The following is a 23,948-nucleotide window of genomic DNA, read 5'->3' as shown; positions in this document are numbered from 1 at the left end:
ATATATATATATATATGGATCTACCTGACTACATCGACACTTCATAACACCGACAACGACTTCACCGACACCACATAATCGATATTTCACAAACATGACACCACATACACTCGACACATCATAACAACAAACAAAACAAATCCCCTGTCCAAAACCCACACACACAACACAAGCACACCAAAATCCTTACAAACCAACACTAACCCTTACATACACAACTATCTACAACCCTAACCGAAACCCTAACCCTAAGGTCCGTCACTATCGCACACTCACCTAACCCGCGCCTTAACCCTAACTCACTTAACCCACCCCTAACCCAAAAAATATCACTACTGCACCCTTACCTAACCTGCGCCCTAACCCTAACTCACTTATCCCACCCCTATCCCTACAGACCATCAACATCGCACACTTACCTTACTCGCACCCTTACCTAACCCGCGCCCTAACCCTAACTCACTTATCCCACCCCTATCCCTACAGACTGTCAACATCGCACACTTACCTTACTCACACCCTAACGGCCGTCACTACCGCATACTTACACATCCTTTCCCCATCTCAGTGTTCTCAGTGTCGGTGTCTTCCTCCGTCGGTCTTCTGCCTTGTTGATCTTCTGGCGCTTTGTCGGTGATATGACGTGTCGATGTAGTCAGGTAGATCCATATATATATATATATATATATATATATATATATATATATATATATATATATATATATATATATTACATCTGTACATACAAACATACATTTCCTATGCTGGGAGCTGCTTACACCCACACAGGCGCACTCGCCTGTGCTTACTGTGCGTTACAAATGTTTATTGCCGCTTATTTGTGCTTACTTTTGCCTTATTCATTATGACAGTACCACTTTGATTGAAGGGATCTGGTTAATAGTCCCATGCGATATACACATTCACTTTTACATGTTTAAATGTCAGCTTTACAGCAGAGCGACATTCATTCCACAAGTAAAATGATATGTGCTATAGTCGAATTTGAACCATGAATGCCTGTTCATTAGGCGGATGCTCTAACCACTACATTATTGGTGTTCTGCTTCATTTATATGTTTACCCATGGTTCATAGTTACCCGAACACATGCATCAACACTTCAATTACACAGCAGGTATCCATTTTCCTGTTGGGAAAATCGCACTACTACACATGCACCATTCCCTACTGCTCTGGACCCATGCTGCATGTTGACTCACTCCGAGTATATTCAGACCTCCAATGCCTATAGTCCTGGCACATACGTGTGTTTGATTGTCAGGGTGTTCATGTGGTCATCTGGGTCTAGGCTTGTCAGACTGGGGACCAGGACAGTCCTGTACCCGTTTGAAAGTCAGCTTTAGTACGTGGACAAGGTTATTCTCACTGTTAGCATTCTACCTGTGGTTAGAGACACAGGAATTTTGGCCACCTCTGGCCAGCTGTATTTCTTCGCATTTGTTATGAATGCTTTCTTGTTCCTATGTTTGTTCTGTGTGTGTGTGTGTGTGTGTGTGTGTGTATATATATATATATATATATATATATATATGTGTAGTTGCCACCCTTTCAAATGTCCAAAGTGGGACTTATTTGGTATAAACACCAAGATTTTGCAGGCCGACACATACCCACAGCCAGTACAAAGGACAGGACCTCACTTTTATGCCTAATTGACAGCTTATTTTTGTAGCATTTTAGTTGCTTATTCAGTTTCTTATGACATTTAGGTGTTTCAGATACAGTATAACTGTTTTATGCAACTATTACATAAATATAGGACATATTTTTGTCATTAAATCTCAGGACAGCTGGCATTTGACACTAAGTGTACAGGACACAACTGCCCAAAGAGGGACTGTCCCTCACAAAGTGGGACAGGTGGTTACCCTATATGTGTATATATATATATATATATATATATATATATATATATATATATATATATATATATATATATATATAAATAGGTTCATAGGTTCATATGTTCATACTAGGCTATCTGCCCTTGGGCATTTGTAAGCCTAGCCAGAGTGTGTTTGGCTTTCACCACCCATTAAAATGAATTTTACTATGCCCTTTTTCAAGGTTTAGTTTACTGTGCCTCTGTCTAACAGTGACATAGAAATGATACCTGGGGTAAACCTACGATCTCCCATCCACTCATCAAGATTTCTCTTGAAGAGAGTCAGTGAGGGACTCTGCCTAACCTGGACTGGGATTTTATTCCAGAGTGAAGGGAGCCTCTGGGTTATGAATCTGCCCCTCCAGCATGTCCTATTTATTTCTGTGCTAAGGTTCGAGTCCCTCGAGCACGTAGCTCGATGGGATTTGGATTTTCTGAGGTGCAGCATGTCCATTAATTCCGGGTTGGACATGGCTTTATATGTCAGGCACAGATCGCCTCTAAGCAGGTGGTATGCAACCGAGTAGAGCTGGAGTTTCTTTAACCGGGCAGCATATGGCATCTGTTTGAGCCCTTTAATCCTCTTGGTGAGGTACTTTTGGGGTCTTTCTAGTTGCTGTAGTTGTCTGGTAAGGTACATCCCAAAAGGGGCATTGTACTCAATTATGGGCCTGATGAGGGATGAGTTAAGAGGCACAATGACCTCCCCTGATCTAGATGTGAATCCCTTCATGATTAGGTGGGCTATATAGAATGTTTTTCTAACCACCTTGGCCACGTGTTTGTCAAATGAGAGATTGCTATCAACTTGGGTCCCCAGGTCCCTAATTACATCTTCTGTACTTAATGGATTACCACATATGTGGTAATTTGTGGGCACTTTGTTTTTGCCAAAGGGGATGACTATACACTTTTTGACATTTCGCTTGAGGCCATGGCTCTGGCACCAGTTGACTGTTTCTATAAGACCCTATATATATATATATATATGTGTGTGTGTGTATGTATGCATCCATACACATCTATATGATTTAATTACTTTGATCATACTGTTGAATGACTGTGCTGTCTGCTATGTTTGTGATAACATCGCCATTAGGTATAACTGCCATGGCTTAGTGGTAAATCACATTGATTGTGATGTGTAGATTCCTGGCATCGGGCCTGGATGATGCGGTATATTGTGTTGCTGGGCGGAACAAGGGCCATTGGACAAAGGGTGAGTACAACACATTTCAGCTGCGGTTTTCCGTTTAACCACCGATTCATGTCACGCAAAATCCTTTTACAGTCTTACTGTGATACGTCACCCCAGTTCACATTTAATTGGTATTATATCATTATACAGCATAAAATTAGCAATATATGCTCATATACGTATTACGTGTCATAAATGGTGTGTGCTGCAGTTGAACCAGCAATCTCTGCTCGATAGTCGGATGCTCTAACCACTACACTATTGGCATTCTGCTTCATTTGTATGTATACCCATGGTTCATAGTTACCCGAACACATGCCTCATCACTTCACTTACACAGCAGGTATCCATTTTCCTGTTGGGAAAATCACACTACTACTCATGCACCATTCCCTACTGCTCTGGACCCTTGCTGCATGTTGACTCACTCAAAGTATATTTAGACCTCCAAAGCCTATAGTCCTGGCACATAAGTGTATTTGATTGTCAGGGTGTTCATGTGGTCATCCGGGCTTAGGCTTGCCCGACTAGTGACCCAGACTACCCTGTACCTAGTTGAAAGTCAGACTTAGCACAGGGACATCGTTAGTTCCACTTTTAGCGTCCTGCCTGTGGTTGGGATGCAGAGGTGTGCTTACCTCTGGCCATCCTGATATATAACAGCACTAAATATTATGGGAAGTTCTGCTGCTGTTTCCCTTCACATTCGTTATGACTGCTATATTGTGACCATGTTCAGTCTTCATATATATATATATATATATATATATATATATATATATATATATATATATACACCTACATGCTTATTTACATTTCCCATACTGTTGAATCACTGCCACTTACCGTCGTGCATACACGCTTGCATACCCACTTACGTCTAGAGCTGCCACCTTTTCAAATGGCCAAAGTGGGGCATTTTTGGAACACACATCACATTTTACAGGCCAACACATACCCACGGTCAGTACAAAGTTTAGAACTTTACTTATTTGCCTAAATGAAAGCTTATTCTTGTAGCAGTTTAGTTGCTTATTCTGTTTCTTGTAACATTTAAGTATTTTACGCACTATTTTATACAACTGTTACATGAAATATGGGACATAATTATTTCCTACACTCTCAGGACATTTGCCATTGTATTATTTTTGGTCAGGACACAACTGCCCAAAAAGAGACTTTCCCTCACAAAGTGAGAGAGATGGTAACCCTACTTACATCTGCTTTAAAGCGCCTTTATCACCCTATATCCGATTGCTACTATGCGAATGTGTCAGGTATATATTCCCAATAATGCATGTGGGGAGACGTGCATCATGGTCAGGTGTTTAACCCCAGGCCTTAGGTTCTGCAGGACCGGCTGGAGGCTGAGCAGTCTTGTGGACAACTACTACTCATACAACTTGTGTCCAGATGTCTAGAGGACTGGACATCGTGTCATGACATGAAGTCTAATGTTTAGAACAGATACTTATACCATGAGGGAAATCCAAAAATTCTGAGGACCAATGACCTCGATTCTTTTGGCTTTAAAAAAATGAGGTAGGGTTATACATGCAAGGGATACATAGTTTGCAATCCTGAGATTGCCTAAGGTGAGACTGCCTACTAGATATGAGTAGGGGCACTATGTGCAGATATGGCTGCTCCAAGCTAGCAGCCCGAGTATGGGTGGTTTTGGTGGACGTCCAGGAAGGGAGGGGGGGTGGTGTGTTGTGGAGAGGATGATGGGTATTCAATTATGTATCCAGGTGTGTTGGGGTTGGATGGCTCGGTTCAGGCCAGACCATTATTTGGGTATGTGCCGGTAACGTTTCTGTACATGTGTATCGCACATTTTAATGTTCATATGTTTGTGGGATTGTGTTCTACAGTATGGCCTGTCAGGTTATATTGCAGATGTGAATGTTTGTTCTTTGGTTTTCTTTCGGATTCACCCACTGCTCCCTCATACACCTCCAGTTCAGCTGTTGTGCATCCAACCCAGTCTCCCCTTGGCGAATTATTACATTACCTGTCATCCCCCACCCCCATATTCCACACACACCATTCATCCCTTCTCTGGTTGATGGCCCATGGCACAGTCAAGAGAACACATTGCATACACTACATATCTCTGGTACCAATATGGTTGTGAGGAATACCCTAGCATTTTTGATCTTCCACATGCTGTACTTCACGCACATAGGTACACGCAAATACTTATCTTTCTTGACATGGTAGGTAGACCCAGGTAATACCCTTTCATCTTTGGGCCGTCCTGACAAGGATGACTTGAACTGTGAATGGGCAGATATTGAGCAAATGCTCTGACCATTGGTAGGGTTGCCACCTTTTCATATGACCAAAATGGGACATTTTCGGGACACACATCAGATTTTCAGGGCAACACATACCCACAGTCAGTACAAAGGATAGTACTTTAGTTTTATTCCTAAATGTAAGCTTATTGTTGTAGCACTTTAGTTGCTTATTCGCTTATTCGTTTTTTTTAGTTGCTTATTCTGTATCTTGTAACATTTAGGTATTTTACATACGGAAATAAGTATTGTATGGGATTACATAAAATATGGGACATAATTATGTTTTTTTATTTTAGATTTGTTGACCGGGAATGTCCGACTAGGTTCCACAGAGCCTGTTTTCAGCGGAGGCCTGGGGAGAAATGCTCCAGATGCATGTCTTTGGAATGTGGGAGGAAACTGGAGTACCCGGAGGAAACCCACGCGAACACAGGGAGAACATGCAAACTCCACACAGAAGGCACCCCAGCCGAGAATCGAACCGGAGAACCTCTTGCTGTGAGGCGACAACGTTAACCGCTGCACCACTGTGCCACTACAATTGCAGGACATTTGACATTTATAATGGTTTTGGTATGATCACAACTGCCCAGAGGGGGACTGTCCCTCACAATGTGGGACATGTGGTAATCCTAACCATTGTGCTACGCTTAGCAAATGGCGGTGGCACGCTAACATGCTGCGTTTCGCTTCCACTTGGTATAACTATCAACACTACAATGGAATACGGGCACGGGGTTTTAAATGTCATTTGTTCGAGGGACAGGGACTCAATATTCAGCTATGTGCCTTTATGTTTACTTTTTATTTTGGTGTTCGCAAAACTGTCTTATATGCTTTGCATACATTTCAGTGTCCATGGACACTGACAGGAGTGATTATTATTATAGGCAAGCTGTAGTAGTCAGCATTTTAGGTTGCGTGTATGCAGCCAACGTGTTCATGCCTCCGTGCAGCGCTTAGACACGCCACCTGCACTCGCGCACGTTTCCTATGCACGTGGTCGTTGTGGCAGCATGTCTTCATTAATATGCATGTGGTGCTGCTGTACCATCTCTACGTCGCACGGTCGGCATAATGCTAACGCCGTTCTTGCACCGAGCTTCATGAATCTTGGGGTCAGATATACGCGTGTGTGTGGGGGTGTGTGTGTGGGGGTGTGGGTGTTTTTGATCTAAGGTTCTCTTATCTTAGGAATGTATTTATCTTGTTTAACTGCTGTTGTCGTACAGTGTTTATTATTATACTTCTGCAGTTAAAAAATTTTACTATATAGTTTCATATGCTTCTTGTCAAGCTGAAAATGGCCATCTGACTTATCTAGTGATTATAAGCATACATGCTGAAAATAATATAACTAATACTAGCTTCATACATAAACTAAGATCATTTTGGAGAGTAAATCAGCCCAAATGAAAAGGCATTGATTTTTTCGGTACTTACGTATTATCTCAACCACGCTTTCTCGGTAGCGTTTTATTATCACAAACACCCTTTGTCAGTAGTCCGTTGAAGTAGTTAGAATAACATAGTTTGTCTTAACATGCATGTTCTAAAGGATGTGAAGGCTGAAACTCAAATGTGTATAATTTTTTACTGATTTACCGCATAAAAAAAATAAATTGCATGTGGAACACAGCAACAAAATGACAACTATCTGAACAGTTCACACCAACAAAACGAGATAAATACCTGGCTAGGTCACACCCGTATTTTGTGCCAACCACCATTATCAGACCGTGGGACGTTACCTCACCTACCTTGATGTCCGATATTTTGAATATTTGTTGATAATTATACAATCAAGCAGGCCTTCTAGCTAGCTTCATGTTTTTGCAACCAGACTTTCTTGATAGCCCGTTGAAGTTGTTACAATTAACTGTTTCAATTAACATGCATGTTCTGAAGGATTTGAAGGCTGAAAGTCAAATGTATATAATTATTTGGCAATGTAGCTGAAAACCAATTTTTTTGTGGATAATTAATATTATGGTAACAGGGATTTGGATTGCATGGCTATTCCACTGTTTGGCTGCGTATACTGTGGAGCATGGAAAGAATAATGAGTACATATAACGTGCTGCTGACAAAGCGTGGTTGCGATAATACGTAAGTACTATTTTTTCTTCAACATTTTTGGCTCTGCAGTTAACTATCATAAAATTATACATGTTATATATATATATATATATATATATATATATATATACATATTTTAAATAAAGTCCTTAAGAAATAATTGAGAATAAAGAAATTCTTCCAAAAGTTATTCTATAACTGAAAACATTTCCTTCAGGTAATAACTGCTTTTTTACAATAATTCATTTCCACCATCATTTTAACCGAAGTAACTCAAACATGAATAGCTAGAATTTGTGTATCTCTGTACTACTGCACGCGGTAGAAAGACTCATGCAAATTGCAAAGGAACATGAAACAATTTAAATACAAAGTATGAAGCATTATTATGTAAATGCCACAAAACATGTTTAGTTAACTAGATGACCTTTAAAGAGACCTTTGGATTTTGGTTTGATTTTCTCACTTCATTACTAGCATGGTTTTGTAGGCTAGTCATTGCCTCTGTCTTGGGAAGACATGCATTTTTAATTAAAATTACACTGTCTCTTTTATATACAACCAAATCTCTTGGGATAAAAATAAAGGTTTAAATCTTATCCAATAAGTTTCTTAAAAACTGCACACGTTTTCTACTGATATCTTATTTCAGTTGTTCCATGCTTAAAATGAAACATTGCATTTCAAGTTGAAAACTGATTCATATTTAAATTTTCAGTAAGCTTTTGTTGTCTTTAATTTTCTTTCAAATGGCATTGAGAACTTGGTCATTTTTATTTTATTCTTAGAAGTGACTCAACACTTTTGTTTTTGGTTTTATATTCAGCTTCCTTATAAATGTATAGTATTTAACTACGTTCTACAGTTTTGAAACCCACACAGCAAAAGATAATAAAGCGTGGCCATGTGATTATTACAGACCTTTAAAGCACCACTGAGAAACCTGCAGAACAAATTACATGTTCTGCACTGTAAACAAGTTTCCTGTTTCTGGGGAACATACACCATAAAATGAACTATTTGTGACAGCTGTGTGTATAGACCATGCATATTGTGCTATGAATGAATTAATGCATTGAAAATATAAATTAAAAATTTCTACACCTAAATGACAGAAAAGAGCAGGAGTGAGATTTACTGTGTTCTTACAGTAGAAATATTACATCCTGCCACACACAAATGCATGCACACTGACATGAACACATAGACACACACACACACACACACACACACACACACACACACACACACACACACACACACACACACACACACTCACATATGCACACACAGGCACAGGCACACACACACACACACGCACACACGCACACACACGCACACACACACACACACACACACACACACACACACACACACACACACACACACACACACACACACACACACACACACACAGAAATCCAGTGGGCTGTACAGGTTCTCAGGTCCCAAGCACTTGAAAGCCAATCTTGAAGCCATGAACTTCAGAGTCTTTTAGTTTGTCTGGGCTGCTGCTCATGCTCAAACTCAAATTTGAGTTCAAGCAAGCAACCATGGGGAGGGTGCAGGAGGGCATTTTAAGATTTAGGAGTGGGATGGTGGGTTTAAGCATAGGGATCAGGAGGGAGATTTTAAGGTTCGGGAAGGGAAGGGAGTTTTAGGTTTAGGGAAAAAGTGGGGAATTAAGATTTAGGGACAGGGTTGGAGTTTTAGGGTTATGGAGTGATTGGGGACTTTAGGGTTAGAGAGGGGGAGGATGGAGTTTTAGGGCTATGGAGTGACCGGTGACTTTAGGGTTAGGGAGGGGGAGTGGATGTTTAGGGTAAGAAACCAAAGAGTCAGGATAAGAGCTGTGTGGAAATTTTAGGTTTAGGTTCTTGTAGACTTATGCAGTTTATAGGATAAGGTATTGGGAGGGCTATGTAGAAATGGGAGATCAGGCTAGTGGAAGTTCAAGCACTTGCATTTTCAAACAAGTTGCAATGAGCAGAGTTGTCACAAGCTACTAGCACATAAGCACCTGTGATAGATCCCCACTCACATACACACTGCCCACATCTACATAACCCATCATGCATGTCATGAATGGATGCAGACATAAACATGCATTCAGACACACATTACAAACATGCAACTAAAATATCATTCAAGCAGGTGACAAAGGCCTCATATGCCTGTATGTGGTTCCTGCTCTCTTTTTTTACGCTAACCATTTGAGTATGTTTGTGTGTAGATGTGCAGAGCAGAGTTGCTATTAGATGCTTTGATTAATTGTTTAAGGATAGATTGTGTAGACTTAAAAACTGGTTTGGAAAATGCATGGAACTTAGGAAAAGGGCAAAATAGTTAAATAAGCAAACAAAACTGCATACATAGGTCCTACTTGGTCCAAGTCTAGAATTTAGTTTCTTGTTATCTCCAAAAATGATCATAGTAAAGCTAAAACAAAAATAAATCTTATTTATGAGAAGCAAACTTTAGAGGATATATAGGAACACAAATGGAAGAGGTAGTCATAGGGTAGTACTGTGACTTAGGGGCTAGTGGAGATGTGCACTCTGTACAGTGGCTATGAGAGTATGAAAGTTGGAATGGGAATTATTGGAAATGTTGATGGTGCTTCAAGTAATAACAGAAGGTTGACATGTTTTTCAGCCAATAGGATAAAACAGAAGAATAGAGCAAGAGAAGGTAAAATCCAAAGAAATGATATGTAGGAACCAAGAGAAGTAGAATTTGTGAGAGATGAGAGGAAGTGAGAATGGAAAAAATGAAAGGATAGTATGCATGGGGTTGAAAGAGGAATGACCAGGCAGTAAAAAGATAGCAAAAGAGTGGGACATACAGTCAGAAGAGAACAAGCGGAGGTATGTAGTAGGCTATGTTGTAGTAATTAGGGAGACAGACATTACTAGAGAGGAGCTGTGAAAAGTAGCAGCAGTAGGGAAATGACTCTGGCAGGAACTCAGGAGCCCTGAAAAAAAGGGAGACCAAAGAGGCAAAAGGAAGAGGGGTAGAAAACTGTAAGGTCAACCAATAGCAGAAGAGTACATCAAGATGCCTGGTAATTAACTTAGAGTTAGAAAAAAAGGAATGCAAGGGACACACAAATAGTACATCTAGAATTTTTAGAAGTAGTGACCTGAGATCACAGATTAAGAAAGAAATAGCTAGGATTGAAAAATGTATATGTTAGAAATGATAGGAGATGGCCTGACCAGTGGACATTTTAGAGGTCCTAACTATAACTACAACCAGCAGACCAAGAAAGCTAAGGATTAATGACTATAGTGCATATCTTCAAAAGGAAAAGGCGAGATGACATGGGTATGTAGACATCTAGAGGGAGGCATAACTTAACAAGAAGCTGTGTCTTGAGGACAGGCCTCTCCTAAAAACAAAACAGAGGCATGACTCAGGAAGTATGTTGCCACATTACATTTGAAATGTCATTTGAGTTAAAACAAACATGGAAAGGGCTGAGGGAATATAAACTGGCAAACACGGTAGAACTAGAGATGAAAGTAAAGGGAAGTTGACATAAAGGGTACTCCGAAATGTGAAAAGGAGGTAGATAAGGGGAACGAAAATGGGCTGCAAAGTAATGCTGTACATTATCATCAGCATGGGACAAAAATATAAGGGAATATCAGGCCATCCCGGTATCTGACAGGGAAAATTGCCAAGGTCACTAAGACCTGACTAATAAAACACAGGGGCTAACATTTTGTAATTCCAAGGCATCATGCCTTCCTAAATAATGAATAGGAAAAAAGTGGAACCAAGAGTGGTTAAAGTAAAAAACAAGATGGTATTTATGGTGATAGAACTAGACCAGGGATAAACAGAGACTGTAGAAGGATGGTACACGTAATGAAGGTGGGAGCACTTGTATTCAACAAGTACGCAGTCGGTGGAGAAAACTGATGATTTAACACCATCTTCTGTCCTGCAGAAACAACAAAGTGGAAGTCAATAAGCTAGTAGCCAATTTCAGAGGCTGTGGATAGAAAATCATACCTATGGTGATGTAAAAACCTGAGTCCATAACTGCTGTTTGGCCAGTTTTCCATCCAAAAATATCAAAGGAAATTGCACTGAGAGAAGATAAATTTGTTTTTTTTATTGTAAAAAAGCACTAGGTTAAAATGTTTTCAGGTTAGCACATCATCTTAGTATACCCCAGTAAGTTTTACTTTAAGCACATTAAGGAAAATGTGGAAGATAAATACAATATGGTATTATTTATTTATTATATTTTTGTACTGGGATGGTCTGACTGGGCCATGCAAAACCCCTTTAAGGTGGGGGCCTAGAAAAAAAAGTTAAAAAGAAATTGTCAGATTGATTACAAATAAAAAATAATGGAAATGCAAACAAAACTGAGAGAAATATAGAGAATAATCAATGTGTCCAAGATTGAGACATTATACCAATAACATCCATTCTATATAGTGCAGTTGCAGCTGACAAAGGTGAATTCATTATAACAGGTTCACAAGGTAGCTATACTGCACAAATTCCTCTTTTCCCCCAAATATTGCAACTTGGACTTATTCACAATGTTTGCAGAGGTTTCCCCCTCCATGGTGAGAGCTGGGAATGAAACCCACTCAATATAAAAAAAATACACACACACACACACACACACACACACACACACACACACACACACACACACACACACACACACACACACATATATATAATGGATCTAGGACTATTGCAAGAAATCATGTTTCCACGAAACATAAACAACCAAACACACTTTAGGGAAAGCACTTTTCACCGAAAAAGCATTTTCACTAAAGTGTGCAAAAAAATTACAAAACAACAAATTAAAAAAAAAAAAAAAAAAACACAGTACTCACGTTTACGCAGGGGGGCAATCCTCCCTGCAACTCCCATTTGGGGGGCTGCACAACCCACACCCCCCTACTTTTATATTCTCACTCTGAGATCACATTACAGTGGGAAAAAGGGAATATTCCCTTATCCCCACTGTGCTACAATCTCAGCAACAGCCATTTCCCCACATTTTAATCTTTTTTTAGCACACTTTCCCAAAAGTGCTTTTTTGGTGAAAATCACTTTCACGAAAGTGTGCTTGGCCGTTTCACTTTCGGTGAAACTGTCGTTCATTAAATAGTACGGATCCCGTATATATATATATATATATATATATATATATATATATATATATATATATATATATATATATATATATATATATATATATATATATATATATATATATACATATATATATATATATAGGTCCCCTACACATGATCGAAATTTCAGAAAGCAGATTCCCATATGGTCGAGACCATATGATTGACTTTTGAAATTCCAATCATGCAGAACGGACATCTCTGTATAGTGTGGAATGGGTAGATTCCCATCTTCTGCACTGTAGTGCATTCTCGGAGTTGATATATTTAAATTGCAGGGGGTGTGGGGGTGCAGGGGGGCTTGTTTTTTCTTTTTTTTTTGTGGTAACACACTTTAACAAAAGCGCTTTTTGGTGAAAGTGCTTTCATTAAAGTGTGTTCGGTGATTGTGGATTCGGACTATAGAACTTTCATTCAATAGTCCTAGATCCATATATATATATATATATATATATATATATATATATATATATATATGGTTCCCTATGAAACCATCGAAGTTACACTACATCGAGAATGACTACATCGAGACTAGACCATCGAAAGTACATAACAGCGAAAACAGAAATCGTCGACATTTAAAACACCGAACACCATAACACCGACACACGGAACGTAAACAACACACTACACTACATAGAATACACACTAGCCCTGACCCAAACCCTAACCCTAAGGTCCGACACTATCGCACACTTCACCTACCTGCACCCTAACCCTAACTCACTTACCCACCCCTAGCCCAAGCTCCGACACTATCGCACACTTCACCTACCTGCACCCTAACCCTAACTCACTTACCCACCCCTAGCCCAAGCTCCGACACTAACGCACACTTCACCTACCTGCACCCTAACCCTAACTCACTTACCCACCCCTAGCCCAAGCTCCGACACTATCGCACACTTCACCTACCTGCACCTAACCCTAACTCACTTACCCACCCCTAGCCCAAGCTCCGACACTAACGCACACTTCACCTACCTGCACCCTAACCCTAACTCACTTACCTGACCACTCCTACCTCCGTCACTGTCGCACACTTACCGGGTCGCGTTAAACATACACCAGTGCTGTGACATTCCATTTCGACGCTTTGGAAGTCGACGATTTCCGTTTTCGATGGTTTGCATTTTCAATATAGCAGTCCCGATCTTCTCATTTTCGATGTAGTGTAAATTCGATGGTTTCATAGGAAACCATATATATATATAATGGTTAAGGTATTCACATCCTGTGCACAAGATACAAGGTTCAATTCTGTCCTCTGGCCAATGCCTGAATGAAATTCGCATATTCTCTCTGGATCTCTGTGGGAATCCTGCCACATCCCACACACCCATGTGGAGTGTTTCGATGTCAAACTCACCCAAGAATGGAGATGTGGGCAGCAACACAGACTCTGGAGGGTGCACTAAATTGGGAAGAGTTGTACAGACAAACACTTTGGGCATTAACTGTGATGCATAGTATCCTCAAGATAGGAAAACACTGATCACAGATTATGCACCATGATAGAGCTAGCCACTTGACATTGTAAAAATTGGCTCTAGGCGATTTGGTCCTGTTGACTAATGTCACCAAAAATGGGCATGTGTATATGCTGGTGATAAGTGGGTTAAGGACCTGGCCTATCCCAAACTATGCTAGGGATCCATGCAAACAGTGAGAGGGGTATATGTGCCCCATTGACCAGTGTGTGCCCACTATAAAGCCCAGTAGCCCTGGGTTAATAAGTTATTGGTCAGCTGTTGCCCAATTGCCCAGTTTGAGTTACCTGTGATAGCTCTGGTGAGCAAAAACTGGATGTAAAACCAATCAACCTGCCAAACATAAACAAAGAGCTCATGTGGATTCACTGACAGGATGCAGTTTGGAAGTGCATGACATGGTGGTGAGGAGGAAGCTGGATATCCGATGTATCCAAGAGACAAAATGGAGGGGCAGTACAGCAAATTCTCTTAACTTGGTGTCCACAATCTACTACAAAGGAGGAAGACAAACTAGAAATGATGTGGGAACTACGGTGAGAAAGTGGCTTCAGAAGACAGTGAGGGATATCATCAGAATGAGTGACAGAATCATCAGAATGAGTGACAGACTCATGGCAATCAGTCTCTGGTGTAAGAATAGGACATTATTCATAATCTCAGCCTATGCTCCACAGCAGGTTTGTGATAGTGAAGAAAAGACTGCATTCAAGCAACAGTTTCAGGACCTATTAGATAAAGCAGGACAAAATGAATTGGTGTTGATAATGGATGATGTGAATGCCCATATTGGGAAAGACAGAACAAGAGATAAAGACTGCCTTGGTCCACTGGGATTGGGCATCGTGAATAAAAAAGGAGAAACCATTTTTAACTTCTTTCAGGCAAACAGATTTATGGCAGCCAACACATGATTTAGCAAGAGAGACTGTCACGAGATCACATACAAGAGTGTTCAAAATGCAACCCTGGTAGACTTTCTTCTAGTAAGGAAGGGGCACTGACTGCAAAGTCATCCTCAGTTAAACTGTCAGGCCACAGCATAATCTACCAGTTGCCAGAATCAGCAGGAAAAAGTGAGAGATAGAAAAGTCAGACCAGGCTTATAAGGAATACAAGGTGGCTACCAAACAGGATAAGACAGGAATTGCAATAGCAAAGAACAAAGCATCATCATAGGCACACTACCAGCTTATGGAATGTGACTCAGTAGATGGCAGAAAAAACTTTATATGGTTATAAGGCAAAAACAGAAGGATAAAGAAGATAGTCAGAAATCCTATGTGTAGAATAGTGTGTGTGTTGCACCTTTATGAAGCGTTTCCAAGGACAGCACGTGCATATAAATAGCAAGCACGTGCTAGCTTCAGTGCCATTTTGAGACTGCAGCCAGAGTGCGAGCATGTATGAGTGTGATAGCTAGCTTGTTTACAAGTTTGTCCAAGTTAAAGTTATTAAGCCTCAATCCTGATGTGTTTGTACATAATAAAGCTGCTTGAACAGAACCCAAAGATGTTTGTCTGTTTTATCCTGACCTGACGAGTGACATGGTGTCAGAACCGGGATTCCAGAGACTACGTCTTAGTGCTATGAGGTGCAGAGTTAACAGTGAAGGTAAACTAAGTGAACTGAGTACAGAAAAGGGCCAGAAATTAACTTAAGGTAATGAAAAGTTGCACAAAGGATTTATTTTATCAAAAAGATAAAATGGGGCATTACAAGGGCACAGAATGATTTAAGCAAACATGAGGCACATAAAGTTTATTAGTTAAACAAAATATTTAAAATTAAGATATTTGATAAAATGATTATCAGAAAAGCACATAAGAGGTTTGGAATCACCTTGGAATTACAAAACGAGCATGTTTAAAGTAAAATAAGCATGTTTAGAGTAAAATGAGCACAAGAGAAGTAAAATTGGCGTAAAAAAGTTTAAATGAGGAAAATGAATATAATCAAAGGCAAAAAGGCCACATTAAGCATAAATAAAGCAAGGTGTCTGCATGTTTTGGTAATTTACTGTGTTGTGGCATAAACTACTATTTTGCATTGACTGAAGCTGTTCAGAGCATAGCTACAGTTATTCAAAGTATCTCAAAATGTGTAAAAGTGCTTACAGTGTATATTTATTACTGTGCCTTTATTCCCAAGAATTTATTGTGTGCAAAGTGTATCTATTTTGTAAAGTGCAGTCAAAATACAGCCATTTCAAAAAGTTTATTGTGCTTGGCATGTCTATTAGCAGAGTGCCACCATTACAGAGTGTTTCTTGCACTGTATATAGTTTTTTTAGCAAAGTACAGCCATTTTGGTAAAGTTTCCATGTGCTGTATATTCTCAAAGTGCAGTTACTTCAAAATGGTTTTACTCTGAGCTTCTTCTGCCAAGTTTGTTCATACAGTGCATTTATTTTGTTTCTTAAACTGATAAGGGGTGATTTCTTACAGTACAGTCATTTCCAGAGTATTCTTGTGCCCAGGAGACTTATATCACAATGTCCAGTTGTTCAGAGGCTTGTTATGCTATTGGGCATAGTTACAATTACTGGCATACATTTCTGGAATATGTATATGTATATGTGTGTGCATTCATGCATATTTGCAAAACCCTTCACTGGTATGTGTTAATATGGCAGAGGCATTTCGCAGACCAGGTCCACTTCTATTTGATGAGACTATTGCAGAGAATTGGAGAATATTTGAGCAATATTTTGATATTTTTATACAAGCAGCTTATTCTGACAAAGATGCATGCACCAGGGCATTCATTTTGCTAAACTTATCTGGGCCAGAGGCCATTGAAAGAGAGCATTCATTCATGTATGTATCAGCAGTATATGAAGGGGAAAATTGTCATATTATTGTACAGGCTGAATCAAGAGGAGACCGCGAGTGTTTGAAATGCAAATTCAGGGAAATGTGCAACCCCCAGACAAATGTAATATTAGAGAGGCATTTGTTTTACACAAGAGATGAAAAGCCAGGAGAAACTTTTGTAGCTTATATTACTGACCTGAGAAACAAAGATAAAATATGTAGGTTTGGTGATTTAAAAGATAAGTTGATAAAGGACAGGCTTTTGTGTGGTATTAATAGTGCTGCAGTGAGAAAGATTTTGCTTTGTGATAGTGATTTAATGCTGAGCAAAGCTACTGAGATTTGTCAAATCCATGAAGTTACAGAAAGGCCCACAGCTATGCTTGCAAGTGATAAGAGCATGGTTTCAGCAGGCTCCAGAGCAAATGTAGATAGCATGCAACACTTGGCTAGCAGAAGCAGGCCTAAGCACATGGCAGCTGTAACCCCTGCAAATGTGTCAGGTAAAACCTGTAGTTTTCCAACAAGTTCTAAGACAAGTTCAGTGAAAAGGACATGTTCAGTGCAGTACAAGGGTGAGTCAGCAAAACCCAAATCAATCTTTATTGTTAACTGTCACAATTGTGGTGCCAGTCATGTGTCTAAAAGATAAAAGTGCTTAGTATATGGTCAGCAATGGCACAAGTGTAAAAAATGGAACCATTTTCAAAAGTTGTACAAATCCAGTAAACCTCACACAGTTATAAAGAAGGGTCACTTAAAAAAGCAAGTTGATCAGATAGAAAGCTGCAAACTACTTCCTGTGTAGATGGTGTATCAGTAATAGGTGAAAAGGTTGCTGCAGTAAATTTACTGGCAAGACATGAAGTGTTTGTATTGTCCAGATCAATGAAAAAGTCACCGAGCTCAAAGTAGACACTGGTTCAAAGCATAATGTTATATCAGCAGACACATTTGCTAAGGTGAGAGCTGGTGAGCAACTTAATGTGGTCAGTTGTGCGAAACTTGTTGCTTGAGGAGGTGAAGAAATTCAAACTGAATGCTCAGTAGCACCTTCATGTTATGTGGCAAAGAACTGTTATAGCTTATTACTCTATATAGCTTGAAGACCTGTGCAGTCATTACTGGGTCTCAGAGACAGTTTAAGAATGAATCTGCTTTCCTTTACCAAAGAAGTTCATCATATAAGCACATGCCTCAGTTCAAATTTTACTGATGCTATTTTCTCAGAGTATGCTACTGTTTTTGATGAGAAGTTAGGCAATCCTCCAGTTTTGTATTCTATAAAGTTAGACCCAGAGGTCAGTTCAGTGGTCATACCAGCAAGAAAAGTTCCAATAGCTATGCAGAATAAAGTCAAAGCTCAGATGGATAAAATGGTGCAGTGAGGTGTAATATTTCCAGTTACAGATCCAACATGGGTGTTGTCCATGGTAGCAGCCCACAAAAAAGGCTCAGATGAAATCAGAATATGCATTGACCCAAGGGATTTGAACAAAGCATTAAAGAGACTGCATCATCCTATGCATACAGTCGAGGAAGCACAGCCCTAATACCAACTACCACTGTTTTTTTCTGTCGTAGATGCAAAAAGTTTATTTTGGCAAGTGATGATTGATCACAAATATTCACTACTGACTACTTTCAGCACCCCATTTGGAAGATATAGATTCCTCAGGATGCCATTTGGAATACATTTTGCAAGTGAAGTCTTTCAGTGTAGAATGGAAAAATTTTTTTCAGGTTATCCTTGTGCCATAATAGTAGATGATTTATCGGTTGGAGGCAATGATGAAGCAGAGCATGACAGAAACTTTAGGAAAGTTCTAGACAGAGCATCTGAAGTGAACTTGAAGCTCAATCCTCTGAAGTAAAAATTCAGACTACCAGAAGTTACATATGTAGGTGATTTATTTACTAGCACTGGCTTGCTACCAGACCCACCCAAGCAAGCAGTCATTCTAGAGATGGCAGCACCGGATAATGCTCAGGCTCTACAGCTTTTTTTTTTGGTATGGTCAGCTATGTAGGCAAGTTTATACAAGACTTCAGTGAGTTGACAGTGCCTTTGAGAGAGCTGATGTGCAAAAATATGATATGGTCTTGGTTGGAACAGAACCAGGAAGCAGTTAAAGACTTTAATCAGAAATTGCCACTCCACCTACATTAAGATACTATGATGTCAGTATAACAGTAACTATTTCCAGTGATGCTTCAAAATTTGGTCTTGCCGCAATTATTTTTTAAGAGGGCAGACCAGTAGCCTATGCATCTAGAACTCTTACCCAAACTGAAATGCAATATGCTCAAATTAAGAAAGAACTTTTGGTAACAGTATTTGCATGTTCAAAGTTTCATGCTTATATTTATGGTTGAGCTATTCTGATTGAAACTGATCACCAACCTCTAGTCACTATTTTAAAGAAGCCTATGCATTCAGCTTTAGTGAGATTGCAAAGAATGATGCTCAGATTGCAAAAGTACAACTTTATAATGGTCTATACAAAAGGCAAACTTCTTTATCTGGTTGATACCTTATCCAGATCACCCAGAAATACAATGGAACAGCTTAATGCAGAGAATTTTGACTTTGATGTCATGGAAGTGCATAATTATTCTATCACGAAACTTGACGAGCTGAGAGATCATACAAAGAATTATGCAGTTTTGCAAAAGCTCAACCACTTCATTAATGTTGGATGGCCGTCAAAATAATCTAGTGCACTGCCTGAAGTGCAAACTTATTTTCCTTACAGAGATGAGATGTTGATGTGAGATGGCATTATTTTTAAAGGTCATAAAACTGTTGTTCCTGCTTCCTTATAATGTGAATATATCCAGATTTTGCATCGTGGTCACCCAGGATCTGAATCTACCAAAAGAAGGGCGAGAGGACTAGTATTTTAGCCTTCTCTAGCAAAATATATTGATAAAGTACTTTCTTCTTGTTCAGTATGCAATAGTACTAAACTGCATTTATCAAAAAGAACCACTTCAGCTAAGTCAAGTTCCTGAACTACCTTGATCAACAGTACCAACTGATATATTTGAGTGGAACAATCAGCATTACTTAGCGTTGGTAGACTCTTAATCAAACTGGTTTGAGATCAATTTACTACCTAACTTAACATCCACTGCTGTTATCAACAAGTTGAAATATTATTTCTCACTCCATGGGAGTCCACAAAAGGGGAATGTAAAATGCATACATTATTTGCTGATTTTGTAGGAAAATATGTCCATTAAGCAAATTCCTTATTTTTCAAGCCACAGTCATTTAGTATGGATGCTAATCACATATTGCTAAACTCTATTTCTACATTTAAGCAAGCTTTATTTTATACCTTATTTATTTCGCTTATTTGTAACAGAATTACTTTCAATCTTTTTAACTGTTAAATACACTCTAACAATTCCCTCTTTTTATTTTTTAAAACAATTTATATTAATATGTATATTTTGTCAGATTATACAGAAAACACATTAAGAAACAAAATCTTTAGTCTTCTTTTGATACAAGTCAAAATGCAATTTTACATAGTTAATACAATGATATTAAGTATTATTTATTTATTTATTTTATTTTACATTTGTTTACCGGGCTAGTCTAGCTGGATATATGTCCATTTTCAGTAGAGGCCCGGGGAGAAAAGCTCCATACATAAAACTAAACTACAAGACATATTAATAAAAATTAAGTACAATAAGAATATACATTTAGTAATAAGAACAACAAATATTTAAGGCACACACAAAATACACTAGGTCAGTAGTAGCATCACAAAATAAAATGCTAAAGATTAGCAGTTAGTTTCATTAATTCGGAGAGAAAGAAGTAAAACAAGAGATTAGAAGGGATTCATGTAGAAATAGAAGAGAGAGAAACAAAAGTCTAGAAGGGGAAGAAAAAAGAAGAATGGAAATGAGGGCAGGGGAGAAAGGAGGAGTGAGTCAGAGCATAAGAGGAGAGCAACAGGGCAAGAAAAAAAAAGTAAGTGTATGTGTAGCTAATAAGACAGTAAGTAGTTAAGGTAGAGAAGAGGGGAATAAAAGGTTAGTCAGGAGTCCTACACGAACAAAGCCAGTGATTTTGGAAGTACAGTTTGATTTTTTGTTTGAAGAGTGGTAAGGAAGAGATTAGAGTAATATCTGTGGGTAGCAGATTCCATGTCCTACCTACAGTATTAGTGAACAGAGAGTCACCAGCTAAGTTATGAGATTTTACAGATTTGGTCATGAGTTTAGAAGAAGATCGAAGGGAGGTAAGATTATTATAAGGGATTAAAAGTTTAGAGAGTATAGGGGTGTTATCAGGTTGGTAAAGTATCTTGTGGGCAATAGTAAGTTGTGAGATCATAAGACAGTTTTGTAGCTCTAGCCAGCCTAGGAGTTTTAGGTTATGACAGTGATGTGTTCTGAAAGGGTTACCTGTGGCAAAGCGGGCAATGCTATTGTAACAAACTGCTAGTTTATTTAGGTTAGCCTTCTTAAGGTTAGTGAAGATAGGTGATGTGTAAAAGAGAGTAGATATCAGATGGGAGTGGGCGATAGTAGCCCTGGTAGTAGGTGTGAGAAATGGCTTAATACGGTATAATGATCCTATTTTTTTGTTAACTGTTTTGATGATGTTGTTAGTATGTTGATCAAAAGTGAGATTGTTATCAATGGTTACTCCTAGTAGTTTTGTTGTCAGGTCAGGAGAGATGACAGTGGTGTCATTTGACAAGATGTTGAAGTTTAATGGGGAGGCTCGAGTGGTAGGAGTGAAAAGGAGCAGTTTAGTTTTTTTAGCATTGAGGAGGAGGTACCGTCTAGTAAACCAGGTTTCTACAGTGTTGAAGGTAGTTTGAGTTAGTGAGAGTAGTTCTGAGGAGGTAGATGCTGAACAAATAATAGTGGAGTCGTCAGCATATTGGATGCAGGTAGCTTGAGGGATTACAGTGTTAAGATCGTTTATGTAAAGGGAGAAGAGAAGTGGCCCAAGAATGGAGCCCTGTGGTACTCCAATAGAAACAGGCAGTAAGGAAGAGATATGGTTGTCCCAAAGAACGGCTTGTTGTCTGTTGCTTAGATAAGAAGTAAACCATTTAATAGCCAGGATATCAAATGAGAGGGATTGAAGGATATTAATGAGGGAAGAGTGGTTCACCATGTCAAAGGCTTTAGAGAGGTCAATGAAGAGAGCAGAGGAGAAAAGATTGGAGTTACGACAGTTGTTAATAGTATCAACAAAGGAAAGGAGGGCAGTGGAGGTGCTATGGTGAGGTCTAAAGCCATGTTGACAGTTGGCTATAATGTTGTTTAAAGAGAGATACTGAACAAGTTGCTGATGGATACATTTCTCCATTATCTTAGCTAGAGGTGAGAGAAGAGCAATAGGTCTATAGTTCGTGTAATCAATAGAGCTACCACCTTTGTGTAGTGGGATAATATGAGAGACTTTCCATATATCTGGTATGGTTCCCTCTTGGATCGCCCTATTAATGAGTATAGATATAGGGTATGCAATCTGTTTAGCAGCCTTTTGAAGAAAGAGAGAAGGGAGTTTGTCAGCAGAGGGGGTGCAGGGTTTCAGTTTGAGAATAAGCTTGTAGATGAAAGAGGTAGAGATAGGATGAAGAGTGAAGTTGTGGGGAGAGTCAATTTGATTATTTGGAGGGTAAAAGTTATTGGTGTTCAGTTGTCTAGCAAGAGCTTGAATGGTTTCTATAAAAAGGAATTGAAAGTGTTTGCAGTATGGTTAGGGTATCTGGGTCTGCGTTTAGAGGGAGGGAGTTTTGATGTTCCAGGTGAAAGGAGTTTGTTGACAGAAGACCAGAATTGTTTGGGTTTATTAAAATGGGTTTCTTGAAGTTCACAGTAGTAGTTTTTTTTTTCAGAGATTATAGCTTTTTTTGTAAGATTCCTAAGTTGGCAAAAGTGAAGAAAATCAGAGCTGATTCTATGGTATCTCCATTTGGCCCAAATTTTATTTTTAGTGTGAATTAATTTCTTTGTTTCCTTAGAGAGCCATGGGGCTATATTAGACTTCATTCTAATAGAGCGTTCAGGGCATGTTTATTCAAAATGGAAAGGAAGGTTGAGTTGAAGAATGATACTGCTTCATTAAGAGGAAGTGATTTCAAGAGGTTCCAGTTGCATGTTTTGAGATCATTTTGAAATGAGTCAGTTTTAAAGTGTTTGGTAGAGCGTATTATTCTAGTGTTAGGGAGGTTTTGATAGTCAGTCTTTTCTCTAGAGATAAAGGTTAGGCAGTGGTCACTAAGGTCATCGGGCATTGTTCCTACTTTGTATGAGACATTGGCTTTGTTTATGAGTATCCAGTCTAAGATACTATGTTTCTTACTTAGTTTATTAAGCCTTGTTGTAGTGGTAATAGATTGAGTAAAACCATGTAGGTTTATATGACAGGTGGGGTTTTCACTATTAATAGTATTCCAGTCTATATTAAAGTCACCCAGAATTATAGTTTCTTGGGGGTAGTTAGTGGAAACCCAACAGAGAAAGTCTTCTAAGATGGGTATATTGTTGCCTGGAGGTATATACATGCAGATGATGTAAAGGGCTTTTTGTGCATTTAATTGGAGTTTAGCGATGATGGTTTCAGCTCTAACATCCTGGGTTGGACAGGCTGGGAGGGTGGAGATGTTAAGATGGTTCTTAAAGAGAATTGCCACTCCACCACCTTTACGTTTAGAACGATCAAGCCTATATAAATTATAGCCTTGGGGAATAATCTCAATGTCTTTGGTGGCTGGCTTTAGCCAAGTCTCTGAGAGGCACAGAATATCAAAGTGGTGAGTGTCTAAGAGGGCATGTAAGTAGGGTACTTTGTTGTTTACACTTCGTATATTTAGATGTCCTATGAGAAGGGTGTTATTGTAGTTATGCCTAGATACTTTTGGGGAGGGATGAGTAGGGCCAGGGTTGGGATGGATGTCACCATCTTGTAAGGTTGGAGTATTTGGTTTGTATGTGAA

This window comes from Protopterus annectens, chromosome 10.part0, assembly GCF_019279795.1.
Source record: "Protopterus annectens isolate FY-2018-M chromosome 10.part0, PAN1.0, whole genome shotgun sequence".
NCBI classification, from domain to species: Eukaryota; Metazoa; Chordata; order Ceratodontiformes; family Protopteridae; genus Protopterus; species Protopterus annectens.
The sequence above is the reverse complement of the archived record's forward strand: the minus strand, read 5'-3'. Positions refer to the sequence as shown.